We start from the raw sequence: 14,709 nt of genomic DNA on the forward strand, positions 1-14,709 counted from the left end.
CTGTCAGTGAACCAGGTCTCTGCATCGTCCAGAGGAGTGTCTTTCAAGTCTGGGTACCTGGAGTGAATATCTTCAATGGTCTCTAGGCAATCGTGGTGTACTGCTTCTCCTTGATTCCACTGAGAAAAGAAACTGGGTTGACAATATTAGTCACTACTCTCTCTACATCATCTTGCTCTACTATGATGGCCTGGTATTTCAGGAGCCTCTGTGGTGAGAACCAGTGGCTGCCCTTTACTGCCAGTACTGCGGACACTGTGTGGGACACTAGCACAGTTATTTTTGTGCTAGGGCAAACTTGCGTGCCTCTTGAATATTCAGCACAACTGCTGCTACACCTCTGAGGCAACTTGGCCATCCTTTGTCTGTTGGAAAAATAGAAAGAATGGTTTACTTACATCTGGAAGTCTCAAAGCTGGAGCTGACATGAGGGCACTTTAGCTGGTGAAAGGCTCATGTGGCTCCTTTTGTCCCCTGGTGATCTCTGTTTCCATTGGCAATAAGAGCATAGAGGGGTCTGACGAGCAGTCCATAATTATAAACCCACAGCTGGCACTACCCTGCCATGCCTAAGAGGGTTTGGAGTTCCTTCATTGTCTGGGGTTTTGGGGTTTGGCATATGGCTTCCCTGCTTTAAAGTCTGCTGCTCAGCACTCACTTCTTACCCCAGGTAGATTACCTTCTGTTTCACTACCCGTGCCTTTTTCTTTGAGACTCTGCGTCCTTGGAGTCCTAGGAAATTCAAAAGGCTTACCGTCCAGGCTTCCCTCATCCAAGTGGCTACTAGAAGATCATCCACGTACTGCAACAGCCTCCTTTCCTCTTGTGGAGCTTCCCGGGACTCTGGGTCTTTGCAAGCTGTTCTCCAATCGGAGTGGGGAATTTTTGAAGCCTTCAGGCACATGGATCATGTGAGCTGTGTTTGAATGCAAAAATCTTCTGCTGGCTTCGTAGATAGGGAGGCAAAAGAAGGCATCTCTTAGGTCTAAAACTGTGAATCAGGTTAGCTCAGGTGTTAAACAAGTTAGTAAAGTATATGGATTTGCTACCACAGGGTATAAATTCTGTGTTATCTTATTGACAGCCCTCAATCCACAGTATTATCAATTTTTGGGCTGATTCCTTCCCTATCTTCCTTTTGAGGGTACTACTCAGTTCTCACTGGTTGTGCTCTTTCCTTAAGCTTGATTACTATGCGGGGGCATTTTTCACCCTCCCTGGTACAGCAGAGGCCCATACCCTCGAAAACACTTACTTACTTATTCTAATATCTCCTTACTAATGTCTTTCTTAATTTCAATGGCTGCTAATGTTAAGCCTAATATCTTTATATCATTTGCCTCCAGAGTAACGTTTCTCCTTTGAGAATGTTTAGCAAATTAAGCATGTACAAAAGCTTCTAAGTACACATAGTACACATGTTACTTTAAAGGTTTGCAAAAGTATGCCTTCTCAGACTGGTCAGTTGTTCCCCACACTACAACATAAACATTCTCCACAGATATTAAAGCTTTATTTAAAATTGAATTGATGGCCCTTGTGTCGACTAAAATTCTTCCCTTTTCTTTCTTCTGATCTCACTGCCTCTCGCAGAGGAGTCTGTGTCCTGGGGTGACGTTATGATTCTTGTATCTCCATTCACCTGTTCTGTGCCTTTACGACCGGCTCTGAAGAGTGGAAGTTTTGTTTGGGTTTCTCTTATCAGGGACACAGAGACAAGCGGTACATCAGGCTGTTTTTTCACTTCTGGCTTGCTTGCTGCTTTTGCTTGCTCTCTTTTTCTGCTCTTCCTTCTGCTCTGCTTTCGCCTCTGCTTATTAGCTAAACAGTCCATATTACTTCCTGGACTGTTTCTCCTCTCCTGTTTCTGTGACCATCTCGAACCTGCTCCGGACTGGGACCCGGGAACACCAAAGGTTTGGCTGCAGCAGCTGCCCCAGCGCCGGAGGGACTGAGAATAGAGCAACCACCCCCCGAAAGAGACTTTCTGATTTTGTCATCTTTCTCAAAGCGGTGTCATCTGGTATTGTTCATTTTGTGTGCTGGAAGGTGCTGGGCCAGTCAAATAAACAGGTTCTTTCCACCTCTCTCCAAGGAATTTTTTCCCGAACCGGTTTGGGGGGAGGGGCTGTGTGGGTTTCACTTTCTGGAGGGGCCCTCCTTTGCAGATTCTTTAACAAATTTGCCCTAAACCAGCACAAATCTTTAGCGCCCAAACGTGAGGCGAGAGAGAGAGTGGAAAAACCCTGTTTTGACTGCATTTTGGCTGCTATTACTCTGTGTTCGTTTAAATCAGCTAATAGCCATGCTTTTTGGATTCATAATGTCTATTGGGGTGAAGGTTTGCATGCATTTCTGGTCCCTAGGGTTTTTTGAGATTTTAATACCTCTCTGGTCCCTAGGTTTATTTTCTTATCCAGAAATAGCTTTGGTATTGCCCCTGATACGTAGTTTTTACATCAGAGGGGCAGTGACCAGAATAGCTATGCTGGGTTTGGTGGCAATAATGTTCAAGAAGTTTATAAACATGCTGGGGTCTGCTCCAGGTATGAATAGCTCATGGCTATGGTTATGCATCCAGTTTGTCGCAGGAGGAGCAGGAGGGAATGAGGTTTTTCAGCCTCTGCTTTCCTCCTTCTCCTATGAATCAGTTGCATCACTAGTGAAGGATGTTCAATTTCCCCTTAATGTTAAAGAAACCATCTTCCTGGTATTCAATCTGGTAACCTTCCTCTATACAGCCTGCTGCTTCTCTAGAATGAAGGCTGAGATTTCTAGACGAGCTGATGAGGCCCCTGACTCAGGAGTAGACCCAGGTGTGGAAAATCCTAAGCGATGTGGGAAATGGGAGGATATGGGCCAAATCCTGAAGGAATTCTCTGACCCTATAGTCTGAGATTTTCCCCATGAACAAATTCAGAAGCCAGCTGAGGTGGGGAAATATCTGAAAGAGAAGTACCAGGATGAGCCTAAGGAGAGGAAGGTCATTGCAGTGAGCTGGGCCCTGGCATATGCTTATCGCACACTGCTAGATACTCTAGGGCAGCAGACAGAGGCAGGGGGGCAGGGAGATAAATCAGCAACTGTCCCAGTGACTCAGGCTGCAGCTAACACTCCAGGCTCGAAGCCAGCATCTAAACCCATGGCTGTTGCTACCAGCACTAGAAGTGGGAAATGCACAGACAAGACCAATCGACCAGTGGATGATGATGATGATGATGGAGAAGGAACCTCAGTGCCTCCTGACGTAAAGTCAGGAGTCAAAGCAGCAGGTGCAAGATCAGATGCCAATATTGAGTCCTTCTCCCTGAAGGACCTTTGTGGCCTACAGAAGGATTACACTCGAAGGTCTGATGAATCAATATTTAGTTGGCTGATCCATCTCTGGGATGCTGCAGGCGAGGCTACAGTTTTGGATGGCACTGAAGCCAGGCATTTGGGATCCCTGTCACAGGATCCTGTCATAGACCAAGGAATGACGAGGGGGCTAACCCTCACAGCCTCTGGGAACGGGTCCTAAGAAGTGTAGCAGAAAGATACCTGTGTGCAGATGATCTCTATATGCAGCAAACTCAGTGGAAGACAATAGAGCAAGGGATCCAACGCCTGAGAGAAATGGCAGTGGCAGAGATTATCTTCTCAGATGATGTAACAACTAGGAACTTAGACTTAGTACCATGCACGTTTGTGATGTGGTGAAAACTTGTACGACTTGGGCCACATGAATATGCTTCTGCCTTAGCCATCATGAAGAGGGATGAGAGGGGTGAGACTGTGCTTGACATGGCAAGGAAGCTCCGAGCATATGCAGATGCTGATCATGGCCCGACACATGCCAGGATCGCAGCGGTAGAAACACGTCTGCAGAACTTAGAGGATAAGATAGAGGAGAACCATAAGAAGCTTAGAGAGGAGATTAAAGAAGACCTTCTCCAAATTTCAGCAGTACAGATCCGAGGTTCCGGTATCCAAGGCAGACGTTTCCCAGATGGTGAGAGAAGGTACACCTCACGAGCTGAGCTGTGGTTTTACCTGCGTGATTGTGGGGAAAACATGAGAAGGTGGGATAGGAAACCTACTGCTGTTCTGGCATGGCGGGTGCATGAACTGAAGGAAGCCACCAGAAGGAAAGCAGCTCCAGTTGCCCGTAGCCGAACGGCCAGGTATGATGATGATGACCTGTCTGATCCCCTCGAAGGAACATCCAAAACATACACCCAGGGAAAGAATGATAACCAGGCTTAGAGGGGCCCTGCCTCTAGCCAGGTAGAGGCCAGGGAAAATCGTGTCTTCTGGTCTGTGTGGATTCGTTGGCCTGGCACATCGAAACCACAAGAGTACAAAGCCTTGGTCGATACTGGTGCGCAGTGCACATTAATCCCATCAAGACATGTGGGGACAGAGTTCTGTTTCTATTGCTGGTGTGACAGGGGGATCCCAGGATTTCACTTTGGTGGAAGCTGATGTGAGCCTAACAGGAAATGAGTGGAAGAAGCATCTTATTGAGACTGGCCCAGAGGCCCCATGTATTTTGGGCATAGACTACCTTCGAAGTGGGTACTTCAAAGACCCAAAAGGACTCAGATGGGCATTTGGAATAGCTGCTGTAGAGACAGAGGGCATCCAGCAATTGAACACCTTGCCTGGGTTGTCTGAGAATCCATCTGCAGTAGGATGCCTGATGGGAGAAGAGCAACGAGTGCCAATTGCCACTTCCATAGTGCATCGATGGCAGTATAGGACCACTTGAGATGCTGTGATCCCCATCCATAAGATGATCCGAGAGCTGAAGAGCCAAGGGGTGGTCAGCAAGACCCACTCACCCTTCAACAGCCCCATCTGGCCTGTGCGAAAATCTGGAGGAGAATGGAGACTGACTGCGGACTACCATGCATTGAATGAAGTGACTCCACCACTGAGTGCTGCCGTGCCAGACATATTAGAGCTCCAGTATGAGCTTGAGTCCAAAGCAGCAAGGTGGTATGCCACTACAGACATTGCCAATGCATTTTTCTCCATTCCTCTGGCAGCAGAATGCAGGCCTCAGTTTGCTTTCACATGGAGGGGAGTGCAGTACACCTGGAACCGACTGCCCCAGGGGTTGAAGCACAGCCCCACCATCTGCCATGGACTGATCCAGACTGTACTGGAAAAGGGTGAGGCTCCAGAACATCTGCAGTATATTGATGACATCATTGTGTGGGGGAACAAAGCTGCAGAAGTGTTCGAGAAAGGGAAGGAAACATCCAGATCCTCCTAAAAGCTGGCTTCGCCATTAAAAAGAGCAAAGTAAAGGGACCAGCTCATGAGATTCAGTTCCTGGGAGTGAAGTGGCAAGATGGACGGCATCAGATTCCTACAGACGTCATCAACAAGATCACAGCAATGTCTCCACCCACCAATAAGAAAGAGACACAAGCTTTCTTGGGTGCAATAGGTTTTTGGAGGATGCATATTCCTGAGTACAGCCAGATCGTGAGCCCTCTTTACCTGGTCACCTGCAAGAAGAACAATTTCCAGTGGGGCCCTGAGCAGCAACAGGCCTTTGTCCAGATCAAGCAGGAGATTGCTCATGCAGTAGCCCTTGGCCTGGTCAGGACAGGACCAGAGGTAAAGAACGTGCTCTACTCTGCAGCTGGGAACCATGGCTTGTCCTGGAGTCTTTGGCAGAAGGTGCCTGAGGAGACTCAGGGTTGACCACTGGGATTTTGGAGTCGAAGCTACAGAGGGTCTGAAGCCAACTATACTCCAACAGAGAAAGAAATCCTGGCTGCCTATGAAGGAGTCCAGGCTGCCTTGGAGGTAATAGGCACTGAAGCACAACTCCTCCTGGCACCCCAACTACCCTTGCTGGGGTGGATGTTCAAAGGCAAGGTTCCTTCCACTCACCATGCCACCAGTGCTACATGGAGCAAGTGGATTGCTCTCATCACTCAGTGCGCCCGTATAGGTAAATTGAATCACCCTGGGATTTTGGAGGTCATTATGAATTGGCCCGAAGGTGAGAATTTTGGTGTCACAGATGAAGAGGAAAAAGAACCAGTGACACGGGCTGAAGAAGCTCCTCCCTATAACCAACAGCCCCCAGAGGAAACACGCCAAGCTCTTTTCACTGACGGTTCCTGTCGCATTGTGGGAATGAACCGGAAGTGGAAAGCAGCCATATGGAGCCCCACACGACAGGTGGCAGAGGCCACTGAAGGAGAAGGTGGATCAAGCCAACTTGCTGAACTCAAAGCTGTTCAACTGGCCTGGACATTGCTGAGAGAGAAGTGGCCAAAGCTCTACCTCTACACTGATTCATGGATGGTAGCCAATGCTCTGTGGGGATGGCTGGAGAGGTGGAAAAAGGCTAACTGGCAACATAGAGGGAAACCAATTTGGGCTGCTGATGAGTGGAAAGACATAGCTCCCAGGGTAGGGAGGCTACCTGTGAAAGTCCACCGTGTACCCAAGAGTAGGGCCAATGAGGAGCACCAAAACAATGAGCAAGTAGACCAGGCGGCAAAGATAGGTGTGCCCAAAATAGACCTAGATTGGGAACATAAGGGAGAGTTATTGCTAGCTCGATGGGCCCATGATGCCTCAGGCCATCACGGCAGAGATGCCACCTCTAAGTGGGCACAAGACCGAGGGATGGATTTAACCACGGACAGTATTGCTCAGGTTATCCATGACTGTGAGACTGTGCTGCCATCAAGCAGGCCAAGCGAGTGAAGCCCCTCTGGTACGGTGGGCGGTGGTCCAAGTACAAGTATGGGGAGGCCTGGCAGATTGACTACATCACACTGCCCCAGACACGCCAGGGCAAGCACTATGTGCTGACCATGGTGGAAGCCACCACTGGATGGTTGGAAACCTACCCTGTGTCTCATGCTACAGCCCAGAACACCATCCTGGGCCTTGAAAAGCAAGTTCTGTCAAAACATGGCACCCCTGAGAGGATTGAGTCAGACAATGGGACTCATTTCAAGAACAGCCTTATCAACAGCTGGGCTAGGGAGCATGGCATTGAGTGGGTGTACCATATTCCCTACCATGCACCAGCTGCAGGCAAAGTGGAGAGGTACAACGGACTGTTAAAAACCACATTGAAAGCATTAGGTGGGAGATCTTTCAAAAACTGGGAGCAGCATCTGGCAAAAGCCACCTGGTTAGTTAACACCTGAGGCTCTACTAACCGAGTTTGCCCTGCCCAATCTGAGCCTTTGCAGAGAGTAGATGGAGACAAAGTCCCAGTGGTACATGTCAGAGGTTTATTAGGGAAGACAGTTTGGATTAATCCTGCCTCGAATACAGACAAACCCATTCGTGGGGTTGTTTTTGCTCAGGGACCAGGTTGCACGTGGTGGATAATGCAAAAAGATGGAAGAACACGATGTGTACCTCAGGGAGATCTGATTGTTGGATTAAACCTGTGTAAATGTCACTGTTTGCTGAATGTTATTACCATTGTCTGTGTATTGCTGTATAATGGATGTATCATGTATGTACTTGTAGAGTTAGAATTTATATTAGTTTTAGTAGTAAGCAGATGATATGGGGATAAGGGGTGGAATGTCCTGGGTTGACCATATGATGCTTCTATCCCCAATCGTCTCATTCTGTTCATGTTGAATAATAAGTTTTGTACCTTTAAGAGTGTTCCAGATAGTGAAGGGGGGGAGAGAAGAGGCACGCAGTTTGTTTTCAGACACTGCACTCACTCCTCCACATTCCTGCTCCTGGACTGTTGTTGTCTGCGGACGGACAGACAGCAGGACAGAGCTCTTCCTTTGCTTTTTAGTTAGTGTTAGCTAGCTGAGGCAGAGAAGTTCCCTGGACTGGTTTTTTTCCTTTTTCTTTGGACCTCTTGAAACTGCTCTGGACTGAACACCCAGGAGAGCACCAGCAGCTGCAGCTGTGGCCCACCGGGCCAGGCCTGGCCTGCGACAATTCCAGCACCAGAGGGACTGATCAGAGACTGAGTGAGCTGAGCTTCAACCCAGGGTTTTCTCAGTTTGTCATCTCTTTTAGAGTGGCAAGGGGTCTCATTGTTTGATATTGTTTTAGTTTTATTGTTTAATAAACAGAAATGAGAGGAAATGTTATTATTGTGGAGAGATAGGACACATAAGAAGGAATTGCAATAAACTCTCTTTTGATGAGGCAATTGTAAAAGAACAAGAGGCTCTTGAGAGACTCCTGAGGGGAGATGACTAGGGGTGTCAGGGGCTTTATATGTTAGGGGACCCAATGTATCATCAAGAAGAGCCCCTAGTAAACGTTGAGGTGCGTCCCCAAAGTGAGGAATTGGAATTTTTAGTTGATACTGGAGCAGATAGATCAAGTATAAAGGAATTACCCACCAGAGTGACGCTTGGGAGAAAGGTTTGTGAGGTGATGGGAGTGGAGGGAAAACCATTTAGAGCCTCCATAGTTGAAAATGTAGAAATTAAAGGAAATGGAAGGCAGTGCGTGGCTGATTTTATCTATTTACCTAATCTAGAAAGTAATTTGCTAGGAAGGGACCTACAAGTCCAATTAGGAGTGGGAATTATCCCGAAGGATGGGAGAATGATAGTCCAGATAATGAAATTGACATCGGGAGATACAGAGCAGATAAACCCAGAGGTTTGGGCAGGAGAAGGAAAGAGGGGCTATCTAGACATCCCACCAATAAGAACTGAAATGCAAAAAGGAATTCCTCCCATTCAAGTAAAGCAATACCCAATGTCTATTGAGGGAAAAAAGGGACTGACCCCTGTGATTGAGCAGCTATTAGAGGAAGGTATCTTAGAGCCGTGTATGTCTCCACACAACACCCCTATTTTAGCAATCAAGAAGGCAGAGGGAAAATACCAATTGGTCCAAGACTTAAGGGAAATGAATAAGAGAACTATAACCAGGCATCCAGTGGTCCCAAACCCCTACACCCTCTTAAGTCAGATCCCAAGGGAGCATGCCTGGTTTACTATTATAGATTTAAAAGATGCATTTTGGGCATGTCCTCTTGCTGAGGAATGTAGGGATTGGTTTGCATTTGAGTGGGAACATCCAGAGAAGAGGAGGAAGCAACAATTAAGGTGGACGCACATACCCCAAGGATTTACCGAGTCCCCATATCTCTTTGGGCAAGCCTTAGAAGGGCTTCTAGAACAATTCACCCCGGAGTACAAATTCTACAATATGTAGATGACTTATTAGTCTCTGGAGAGGAACAGAATAATGTCAGGGCAACAAGTATACGACTTGTAAATTTCCTAGGAGCAAAGGGTTTAAAAATATCCCAGAATAAATTGCAATTTGTGGAAGCAGAAGTTACTTATCTGGGACACATAATTGGGAAATGATATAGGAAATTAAGTCCTGAAAGAATTTCAGGCATACTATCCATACCAGCACCAATAACTAAGCGACATGTCAGAAAACTATTAGGGTTGTTTAGGTACTGTAAGTTAGGGTTAGACCAATATACCCAAAGTGTAAAATTTTTATATGACAAATTAGTAAACCCTGACTCAACAGAATGGACAGCTGAGGATGACAAAAAACGAAATAATTTGAAAGACAAACTATCCTCGGCACCTGTCCTAAGTTTGCCCAATCTGGAAAAAGAATTTGACCTATTTGTAAATACGGAGAAAGGAATTGCTTATGGGGTGGTGTCCTGGGGTGACATTATGATGCTTGTATCCCCATTTCATCTGTTCTGTGCCTTTAAGACCGGCTCTGAAGAGTGGAAGTTTTGTTTGGGTTACTCTTATCAGGGGCACAGAGAGAGCGTACATCAGGCTGTTTTTTCTCTTCTTGCTTAGCTTGCTACTTTTTCTTGCTCTCTTTTTCTGCTCTTGCTTCAGCTCTGCTTTCGCCTCTGCTTATTAGCTAGTTCTAGTTAAACAGTCCACATTGCTTCCTGGACTGTTTCTCCTCTCCTGTTCCTGTGACCATCTCAAACCTGCTCTGGACTGGGACCCGGGAACACCAAAGGTTTGGCTGCAGCAGCTGCCCCAGCGCTGGAGGGACTGAGAACAGAGCAACCACCCCCAAAAGAGACTTTCTGATTTTGCTATCTTTCTCAAAGCGGTGTCACCTGGTATTGTTCATTTTGTGTGCTGGGGGGTGCTGGGCCAGTCAAATAAACAGGTTCTTTCCACCTCTCTCCAAGGAATTCTTTCCCAAACCGGTTTGGGGGGAGGGGCCGTGTGGGTTTCGCTTTCTGGAGGGGCCCTCCTTTGCAGATTCTTTAACAAATTTGCCCTAAACCAGGACAGGTGGTAGCCCAAGAGTGGGGAGGGTGTAAGAAACCAATTGCTTACATCTCCAAACTGCTAGACCCAGGAGCTAGGGGGTGGCCCGCCTGTATTCGAGCAGTTGCTGCAGCAGCCACTTTAACTGAAGAAACTCAAAAACTGGCCTTGCGAGGCAAAACAAGAATCCATACAACCCATGATCTAAAAACAATTTTAAGCCAAAGGATCCAGAAGTGGCTTACTGACTCCAGAGTATTGAAATATGAAATAATATTAATAGATGCAGACAACCTAGAGCTGGTAACCTCTAAAACCCTAAATCCAGCACAGTTTCTCTCTGGAGAGCCATTACTAGAACTAGAGAAGAACTGCTTGGAGCTGGTGGACTTTCAGACAAAAGTTAGGGAAGATCTGGAAGAGACACCTTTACCTTATGGAAGAAAATTATTCACTGATGGGTCTTCAAGAGTAGTGGAGGGGAAAAGGATGTCTGGATATGCAATAATTGAAACTACAGAAAAGGAAGACATGAAAATTACCGAGAAGGGTAAACTGCCTTCTAATTTGTCAGCTCAGTGTTGTGAAATCTATGCTTTAAAGAGGAGACTTGACTTATTGGAAGGCGACCAAGGGACAATTTACACTGACTCACAGTACACCTTTGAGATCATTCATACATTTGGAAAGATTTAGTAGGAATGTGGGTATCTGAACTCCAAAGGAAAAATCTTCGTGCACACAGAACTGATAAGATCGATATTAGAATCTCTACCTAAAGCTGCAGAGATTGCAGTGGTACATGTTAAGGGACATCAGAAAGGGAATACCATCGAGGAAAAAGGGAATCAGTTAGCTGACCAAATGGCTAAGGAGGCAGTATTAGACCCAGGGGAGCCACTGAAATGACTGAGGTCAAACAAAGTGTTAGGTGAAAAAAGGAAAGGAGAACCAATATTCAGTGAGAAAGAACTAAAAGCAATAAAAAAATTAAAAATGCATCAGGGGGAACAAGGGGAGTGGTTGACACCAGATAGGCGTAAATTTTAAAATAAATACCTCGCCCAGAAAATGTTAACAGAGATACATGAATAAACCCATTGAGGGCTCCAAGGGTTATGCGATCACATTTTAAGAGAAACTCTATGTATCAGAATATATGAGTTAGCAAAAGCAGCAACTCAAGGGTGCTTAATTTGCCAGAAAGTAAATCAAAAGGTGATGAGAAAAACCATACCAGGGGAAAGAGAATTAGCCCAAAGGCCATTCCAAAACATTCACATAGACTTTACTGAAATGCCCCCTGTACAGAATTACAAATATTTATTGGTAATAGTTGACCACCACACTCATTTGGCAGAAGCCTTTCCAACTAGAAAAGAAACCATGGAAATAGTTGCCAGGATTATCTTAGAAAACATCATTCCCCGATATGGGTTGGTGAACAATACTGATCCTCACCCCTGTGATGAGAGCCTGGCTTCTGGATAGGAATCATCACAGGGACAGGGAAAGTCCTCCCTGCAGACACATCTGTAACACATCAGCCACAGAAGCTTCTGCCATCTCTGCTCAGCTGCACGGGCACCACTGAGCCCCAGGAGCAGTGAGGGGATCGCGCAGGGTGAGGGCACACACGTGCATGGCTCTGTCCTGGCACCTGCAGCGATGCCCCCCTGGCCGAGCTTTGGGCTCTGACCTGGCAGCTCTCCCAGGGGAAAGGCCTTCACCTACCCTCACCATCTCCCAGAGGCTCAGTCGTGGATGTGGTTTTGGAAGCCAGATCACCTTCACCAACAAGTTCAGCTGCAAAGAAAGGCAGGACAGAACATCACCCGTGGCACTGTAGCAGATCCTCAGGCTGCAGGCAAGGCTCAGCCCTGGGGCACAGCTCTGGGCCTGGCCCCTCCCCATTCTACTCTTCTCTGTGGCTGCACAGAGCACACAGAAGGACACTGTGGCATTGCACATGGGAGGATGATGGACAGCTAAATGCTCCTTCCTACCACTGACAGCCATCCTGTGGGATCCCTCAGTGCTCCAGAAAGGAGCAGGGCAAGGTTTACAGAATTCTTCAGCCCTGACTTAACGTTAACAAAAATGGCCGATGGGTGAGCTCTTGCCACATGGACACTGATTATTCTGCCAGTAAAAAGGGAAATTCAGAACTTGCCTGTGGCATTCACCAAGACATTCACAGTGTCATTCACCTGGACTTCCAAATCTTGCAAGGCGTGATCCAAATCTAGAATGGAACAAAGACCTGAACCATTTCATTTGTGTGTTGGGATCCCCTTCTACCTTTGGGAACAGGGCATTGCAAGTGGGTTGGTTAAGGCTATAGGAGCCAGGTGTGAATGGACAAGGCCAAACTGCACAGGGGCCTGGGGAGCTCTGGCCTGGCTCCTGGTCACTGCACCTTCTTTGCAGGCCCTGGGACACATCCCTGGCAATGAAACTGGGGCTGCCCAGGGCCATGGGGTCTCTCTCCCTCCCCCAGAGGAAACTTTCCCTAAAGGCCTGGGGAAAACCATCTCCAGCGCTTCCCGGGGAGCAGGGAGCACTGTCCCGGGAAAGGGGAGACAGGCTGCTGGCTCACCTGCTCGCCACGCTTGCAGCGGAGCAGCCTGGGCAGCCCTGACAGGCAGGGCCACGGCCAGGAGGAGCAGGAGGAAGAGGCGCAGAGCAAGGGCCATGGTGCCTTGCCCTCTGCCAGTCCCGCAGATCTTGCTGCCACCGCTGTCCTGACACCACTGTCCCAATGTCAGCACCACTGCTGCCACCGCCGCTGCTGCTGCCGCAACAGTTGTGCTCAAGCACTGACTGCTCGCTCCTTGTGCTGCTGTGCAACCACGGGGTCTGGCACCTCTGTGACCTCAGAGCCAACTGTGACCTCAGCCTGCTGTGACCCCTGAGCCTGCTGTGACCTCATGGCCTCAGCTGTACCCCCAGAGTGTGCCCACATCTGTACAAATTGACTGCCTTCATTGTTTTTGTGTATCCCAGGTCCATTGCTCAGCAAAACCTTATCTGCTGACATTGTGGGTCAGACTGTGTCCATGGAGATGCTCTTGCTGGCTTCCCTCTTTTCCTGGGCTTGCCACTGGAGGAGGTCCAGGCCCAGATGACGCCAGGGAAGGAAATGTGCCCTCAGCCCAGGGACGCTCAGCATGGGCTCCCCCAGGCCTCGGGACCCCGCCGCTGGTCACAGCAGCCCCTGCCTGGTACCTGGCTGCCCACACCGTGGGCATCCACGGCTGCTCCTGGGCACGGCGCTGAGCCAGTGCAGCTGCCAGGTGGGCTTTGCTGCTGCTGCCACCCAGGCACTGGGGTGACAGCTCCATCTCCTTATTGCAACAGAAATGCTGGGTCAAGCTCTGCCCACCTTCAGTAGGGGCCAGAGATCAGGGCCAGTGCCTTCAGGGGAGAGGAACTTGTTTGGGTGCTGGCAGCACCTGCACAGCAACAAGTTGGTAAAGCAACAGTGGCAGGGACCCGAAAATATCCCTGTGTGCCTCACAAACAATCCATGAACACCAATGCAGAGACCCCAAGACGGCCTTGTGTGCCTCACAAAAGAACCCAGCCTCCTGCCCACCTTAGCAAGGACTCAGCTCCTCTCCAAGCCTTGACAGCAAGCACTAAACCGCCACAGTAATCGCGAGGAAGTCAAGCCCCTGCCAGCCTTACAAATGTCTCCAGTCACTTGAACACCATAGAAAAGATCCCAAATCCCCATAGAAGCTCATGAGGAACCCCAGCCAAACGCACCACTTCCAAAGGATCCAAAGCCCCGCACATCTTAGTGCAAAATTCAACACGCACAAGACCAGCCCCTCCAGCTCGTGTCCCTCATTGCGGACCCCTGGCATCTGCCAGCATTACAGGAGTCCCCCATACCCTGCATGCCAGAGAAAAGCCAGGCTTGCCATTAACTCTAGCCAATAGTGTGTTCCCTGACAAAAATCAGTTCCCTTCGGGGAACAGGGAACACGTGTGGTGGGGCTGCCTGCAGCTGTGGGAGCAATGGGGAGCGTCAGCCCATGCTGAGCTGCACTGCTGAGCTGGCAGCACAGTGGATGCGGGCAGGACATTCTCCGTTTTCACCCAGAGCTGGGGCCTGCAGGCACCTTGCCGCCCCTTGGCACAGGCTGTGCCACCCAACAAAGCCCAACAGGCCGGGAGGAGAGCCCTGGGGTCAGCAGAGAGCTGAGAGAAGGCCCTGCTCTAGAACTGAGGAAGTTCCACCAGAAGCAAACAAAATGGTAACTTGAAGAGATGTCCACTGTGCTCAAAGTTTCTCTGAGACAACTAAGATGTGAGCGCATCAAAAATCTCAGGAAATATCTGGGAAAAGGTTTTATGTATGTTGGTTGTGACCAGATAAAAAGGTCCTGCGGGAAAAGAGCCTCTGCAGCAGGCTGGCTGGCTGAAGGGGTCTTACTTCTTGCTAGAATAAAGATTACCACTGAAATGCAAT

Source organism: Zonotrichia albicollis, chromosome 8 (assembly GCF_047830755.1).
Source record: "Zonotrichia albicollis isolate bZonAlb1 chromosome 8, bZonAlb1.hap1, whole genome shotgun sequence".
In the NCBI taxonomy this organism is placed as follows: Eukaryota; Metazoa; Chordata; class Aves; order Passeriformes; family Passerellidae; genus Zonotrichia; species Zonotrichia albicollis.